The 6,708-nt window shown below is 37.9% G+C and overlaps 2 non-coding genes across 2 annotated transcripts; both read left to right on the forward strand.

Annotated features, from left to right (window-relative positions):
* The first annotated feature begins 1,013 nt into the window (after positions 1-1,013).
* trnai-aau (transfer RNA isoleucine (anticodon AAU)) lies at positions 1,014-1,087 on the forward strand. Its single transcript has one exon. It is a non-coding gene; the product is annotated as a tRNA-Ile (tRNA).
* A 5,179-nt stretch (positions 1,088-6,266) lies between these two features.
* trnai-aau (transfer RNA isoleucine (anticodon AAU)) lies at positions 6,267-6,340 on the forward strand. The gene has a single exon. It is a non-coding gene; the product is annotated as a tRNA-Ile (tRNA).
* Positions 6,341-6,708: the final 368 nt, after the last annotated feature.

Here is a 6,708-nt window from a genome sequence, read left to right on the forward strand (position 1 = left end):
TTCAGGTGGCAGGTGGAGTTTGACGGCATTAGGGAACCATAGAGAAAGCCAGATGGCGCAAAATTCAGGAATTTTTTTTTACAAAATATAGTTATTTCTATTTGCTTTTGTACATAAAGTTGAAAGAACAAAGCTATATAAAATAAAGCTCAAGCTGACAGGTTTTCTTTTGGGTTGCACCATGTTTTCATTCATCAGTATCTTCACAAATAAGCCCAGTCACTACACATTAAGACGGTGATTAAACCTCATTCTTTTGTCTTTACAAATAGAGATATTTACATGGATGGGCGGCCATTCAGAGTGATCATTCTGTAATATCTTTCTTTTATCTCTATAGATAAAGAGATAGTTGCATTGCTGGGCGAACATTATCACCTGATTTTGTGAGAAATGACATTTGCAGGAAACGCCCACTTTTTGCAAACGTCTGCTGTAATTGCTAACATTTAAACATCCAGTCTACAATAAATAATAAGTCTATTCAATGAAAGGAAAGGTCAGTGTTTAATCAAAAATGTTAAAGAAATGAATGAAATAATAATTTTTAAAAATTGGTTGATCAATTTAGTTTAATACAGGTTCTCATATTCATGGCTTTATTTTCCTGTAAGGTGACAAGTGATAATCTCAAAGTTTTCTGGATTTCTTATCATTCTTATATGATTACTTGCTCTTTTGTTCCTACTGTGGGTTTTAGTCCATCATCCAGATGGTGGTGGTTGAGGAGATTCCCTCGCCCCCATACAATGAATAGCGCTTTGATTTTACAGGCTTGGTTGGTTTCCAAGGATTTTTAGGAGGACGAGCGCGTGGCTCATTGTTACTGTTACATTTATTTTTTCTTTCAGGTGGCAGGTGGAGTTAGCCGGCGGTAGGTTTGAGCTATATGGCGGTAGGTTGGCGGTATATGGCGGTATATGGCGGGAGGTGGAGTTCGACGTCGATGAAGGTCTTCTTCGCTTAGCCCCGTCCTAGCTCACGGTACGGAGCCAGTCTTAAGGGGCCCCTTAGGCCGGTTAGCTCAGATGGTTAGAGCGTGGTGCTAATAACGCCAAGGTCAGGGGTTCGATCCCCGTACGGGCCATGAGATGCTTCGATCTTCAGACAAATTCTCAGGACTGATTCACTGACAAGCCAACACGGTGCTCGACTACCTCCAGCAATAGCCAAGAAAACACTGATTTGTGCGAGGCCACAGCTTTTTAAGCCTCTACGGTTTGTGGCTCCTTGCTTCCTTTAAATTTATTATTTTTTTCTTTCAGGTGGCAGGTGGAGTTAGACGGCCGTAGGGAACCATAGAGAAAGCCAGATGGCGCAAAATTCAGGAATTTTAAAAAAATAGATATAGTTATTTCTATTTGCTCTTGTACATAAAGTTGAAAGAACAAAGCTATATAAAATAAAGCTCAAGCTGACAGGTTTTCTTTTGGGTTGAACCATGTTTTAATTCATCAGTATCTTCACAAATAAACCCAGTCACTACACATTAAGACGGTGATTAAACCTCATTCTTTTGTCTTTACAAATAGAGATATTTACATGGATGGGCGGCCATTCAGAGTGATCATTCTGTAATATCTTTCTTTTGTCTCTATAGATAAAGAGATAGTTGCATTGCTGGGCGAACATTATCACCTGATTTTGTGAGAAATGACATTTGCAGGAAACGCCCACTTTTTTGCAAACGTCTGCTGTAATTGCTAACATTTAAACATCCAGTCTACAATAAATAATAAGTCTATTCAATGAAAGTAAAGGTCAGTGTTTAATCAAAAATGTTAAAGAAATGAATGAATTAATCATTTTAAAAATTGGTTGATCAATTTAGTTTAATACAGGTTCTCATATTCATGGCTTTATTTTCCTGTAAGGTGACAAGTGATAATCTCAAAGTTTTCTGGATTTCTTATCATTCTTATATGATTACTTGCTCTTTTTTTCCTACTGTGGGTTTTAGTCCATCATCCAGATGGTGGTGGTTGAGGAGATTCCCTCGCCCCCATACAATGAATAGCGCTTTGATTTTACAGGCTTGGTTGGTTTCAAAGGATTTTACAAGGACGAGCTCGTGGCTCATTGTTACTGTTACATTTATTTTTTCTTTCAGGTGGTAGGTTTGAGCTATATGGCGGTAGGTTGGTGGTATATGGCGGTATATGGCGGCAGGTAGAGTTCGACGTCGATGAAGGTCTTCTTCGCTTAGCCTCTACGGTTTGTGGCTCCTTGCTTCCTTTAAATTTTTTTTTTTTTTTTTTCAGGTGGCAGGTTGAGTTAGACGGCAGTAGGGAACCATGGACAAAGCCAGATGGCGCAAAATTCAGGAATTTTTTTTACAAAATATAGTTATTTCTATTTGCTCTTGTACATAAAGTTGAAAGAACAAAGCTATATAAAATAAAGCTCAAGCTGACAGGTTTTCTTTTGGGTTGAACCATGTTTTCATTCATCAGTATCTTCACAAATAAACCCAGTCACTACACATTAAGACGGTGATTAAACCTCATTCTTTTGTCTTTACAAATAGAGATATTTACATGGATGGGCGGCCATTCAGAGTGATCATTCTGTAATATCTTTCTTTTGTCTCTATAGATAAAGAGATAGTTGCATTGCTGGGCGAACATTATCACCTGATTTTGTGAGAAATGACTTTGCAGGAAACACCCACTTTTTGCTAACGTCTGCGGTAATTGCTAACATTTAAACATTCAGCCTACAATAAATAATAAGTCTATTCAATGAAAGTAAAGGTCAGTGTTTAATCAAAAATGTTAAAGAAATGAATGAAATAATAATTTTAAAAAATTGGTTGATCAATTTAGTTTAATACAGGTTCTCATATTCATGGCTTTATTTTCCTGTAAGGTGACAAGTGATAATCTCAAAGTTTTCTGGATTTCTTATCATTCTTATATGATTACTTGCTCTTTTTTTCCTACTGTGGGTTTTAGTCCATCATCCAGATGGTGGTGGTTGAGGAGATTCCCTCGCCCCCATACAATGAATAGCGCTTTGATTTTACAGGCTTGGTTGGTTTCAAAGGATTTCACGAGGACGAGCTCGTGGCTCATTGTTACTGTTACATTTATTTTTTCTTTCAGGTGGTAGGTTTGAGCTATATGGCGGTGGGTTGGCGGTATATGGCGGTATATGGCGGCAGGTAGAGTTCGACGTCGATTAAGGTCTTCTTCGCTTAGCCTCTACGGTTTGTGGCTCCTTGCTTCCTTTAAATTTATTATTTTTTTCTTTCAGGTGGCAGGTGGAGTTAGACGGCAGTAGGGAACCATGGACAAAGCCAGATGGCGCAAAATTCAGGAAATTTTTTTTACAAAATATAGTTATTTCTATTTGCTCTTGTACATAAAGTTGAAAGAACAAAGCTATATAAAATAAAGCTCAAGCTGACAGGTTTTCTTTTGGGCTGCACCATGTTTTCATTCATCAGTATCTTCACAAATAAACCCAGTCACTACACATTAAGACGGTGATTAAACCTCATTCTTTTGTCTTTACAAATAGAGATATTTACATGGATGGGCGGCCATTCAGAGTGATCATTCTGTAATATCTTTCTTTTGTCTCTATAGATAAAGAGATAGTTGCATTGCTGGGCGAACATTATCACCTGATTTTGTGAGAAATGACTTTGCAGGAAACACCCACTTTTTGCTAACGTCTGCGGTAATTGCTAACATTTAAACATTCAGCCTACAATAAATAATAAGTCTATTCAATGAAAGTAAAGGTCAGTGTTTAATCAAAAAAGTTAAAGAAATGAATGAAATAATAATTTTTAAAAATTTGTTGATCGATTTAGTTTAATACAGGTTCTCATATTCATGGCTTTATTTTCCTGTAAGGTGACAAGTGATAATCTCAAAGTTTTCTGGATTTCTTATCATTCTTATATGATTACTTGCTGTTTTGTTCCTACTGTGGGTTTTAGTCCATCATCCAGATGGTGGTGGTTGAGGAGATTCCCTCGCCCCCATACAATGAATAGCGCTTTCATTTTACAGGCTTGGTTGGTTTCCAAGGATTTTACGAGGACGAGCTCGTGGCTCATTGTTACTGTTACATTTATTTTTTCTTTCAGGTGGTAGGTTTGAGCTATATGGCGGTAGGTTGGCGGTATATGGCGGTATATGGCGGCAGGTAGAGTTCGACGTCGATGAAGGTCTTCTTCACTTAGCCTCTACGGTTTGTGGCTCCTTGCTTCCTTTAAATTTATTATTTTTTTCTTTCAGGTGGCAGGTGGAGTTAGACGGCAGTAGGGAACCATAGAGAAAGCCAGATGGCGCAAAATTCAGGAATTTTTTTTTAAAAAATATAGTTATTTCTATTTGCTTTTGTACATAAAGTTGAAAGTACAAAGCTATATAAAATAAAGCTCAAGCTGACAGGTTTTCTTTTGGGTTGCACCATGTTTTCATTCATCAGTATCTTCACAAATAAACCCAGTCACTACACATTAAGACGGTGATTAAACCTCATTCTTTTGTCTTTACAAATAGAGATATTTACATGGATGGGCGGCCATTCAGAGTGATCATTCTGTAATATCTTTCTTTTATCTCTATAGATAAAGAGATAGTTGCATTGCTGGGCGAACATTATCACCTGATTTTGTGAGAAATGACATTTGCAGGAAACGCCCACTTTTTGCAAACGTCTGCTGTAATTTCTAACATTTAAACATTCAGCCTACAATAAATAATAAGTCTATTCAATGAAAGGAAAGGTCAGTGTTTAATCAAAAATGTTAAAGAAATGAATGAAATAATAATTTTTAAAAATTGGTTGATCAATTTAGTTTAATACAGGTTCTCATATTCATGGCTTTATTTTCCTGTAAGGTGACAAGTGATAATCTCAAAGTTTTCTGGATTTCTTATCATTCTTATATGATTACTTGCTCTTTTGTTCCTACTGTGGGTTTTAGTCCATCATCCAGATGGTGGTGGTTGAGGAGATTCCCTCGCCCCCATACAATGAATAGCGCTTTGATTTTACAGGCTTGGTTGGTTTCAAAGGATTTCACGAGGACGAGCTCGTGGCTCATTGTTACTGTTACATTTATTTTTTCTTTCAGGTGGCAGGTGGAGTTAGCCGGCGGTAGGTTTGAGCTATATGGCGGTAGGTTGGCGGTATATGGCGGCAGGTAGAGTTCGACGTCGATGAAGGTCTTCTTCTCTTAGCCTCTACGGTTTGTGGCTCCTTGCTTCCTTTAAATTTATTATTTTTTTCTTTCAGGTGGCAGGTGGAGTTAGACGGCAGTAGGGAACCATAGAGAAAGCCAGATGGCGCAAAATTCAGGAATTTTTTTTTTACAAAATATAGTTATTTCTATTTGCTCTTGTACATAAAGTTGAAAGAACAAAGCTATATAAAATAAAGCTCAAGCTGACAGGTTTTCTTTTGGGTTGAACCATGTTTTCATTCATCAGTATCTTCACAAATAAACCCAGTCACTACACATTAAGACGGTGATTAAACCTCATTCTTTTGTCTTTACAAATAGAGATATTTACATGGATGGGCGGCCATTCAGAGTGATCATTCTGTAATATCTTTCTTTTATCTCTATAGATAAAGAGATAGTTGCATTGCTGGGCGAACATTATCACCTGATTTTGTGAGAAATGACATTTGCAGGAAACGCCCACTTTTTGCAAACGTCTGCTGTAATTTCTAACATTTAAACATTCAGCCTACAATAAATAATAAGTCTATTCAATGAAAGGAAAGGTCAGTGTTTAATCAAAAATGTTAAAGAAATGAATGAAATAATAATTTTTAAAAATTGGTTGATCAATTTAGTTTAATACAGGTTCTCATATTCATGGCTTTATTTTCCTGTAAGGTGACAAGTGATAATCTCAAAGTTTTCTGGATTTCTTATCATTCTTATATGATTACTTGCTCTTTTGTTCCTACTGTGGGTTTTAGTCCATCATCCAGATGGTGGTGGTTGAGGAGATTCCCTCGCCCCCATACAATGAATAGCGCTTTGATTTTACAGGCTTGGTTTGGTTTCCAAGGATTTTTAGGAGGACGAGCGCGTGGCTCATTGTTACTGTTACATTTATTTTTTCTTTCAGGTGGCAGGTGGAGTTAGCCGGCGGTAGGTTTGAGCTATATGGCGGTAGGTTGGCGGTATATGGCGGTATATGGCGGGAGGTGGAGTTCGACGTCGATGAAGGTCTTCTTCGCTTAGCCCCGTCCTAGCTCACGGTACGGAGCCAGTCTTAAGGGGCCCCTTAGGCCGGTTAGCTCAGATGGTTAGAGCGTGGTGCTAATAACGCCAAGGTCAGGGGTTCGATCCCCGTACGGGCCATGAGATGCTTCGATCTTCAGACAAATTCTCAGGACTGATTCACTGACAAGCCAACACGGTGCTCGACTACCTCCAGCAATAGCCAAGAAAACACTGATTTGTGCGAGGCCACAGCTTTTAAGCCTCTACGGTTTGTGGCTCCTTGCTTCCTTTAAATTTATTATTTTTTTTCTTTCAGGTGGCAGGTGGAGTTTAGACGGCCGTAGGGAACCATAGAGAAAGCCAGATGGCGCAAAATTCAGGAATTTTTTTTACAAAAATAGATATAGTTATTTCTATTTGCTCTTGTACATAAAGTTGAAAGAACAAAGCTATATAAAATAAAGCTCAAGCTGACAGGTTTTCTTTTGGGTTGAACCATGTTTTTC

The sequence above is a fragment of the Ictalurus punctatus genome, chromosome 2 (assembly GCF_001660625.3).
Source record: "Ictalurus punctatus breed USDA103 chromosome 2, Coco_2.0, whole genome shotgun sequence".
NCBI classification, from domain to species: domain Eukaryota; kingdom Metazoa; phylum Chordata; class Actinopteri; order Siluriformes; family Ictaluridae; genus Ictalurus; species Ictalurus punctatus.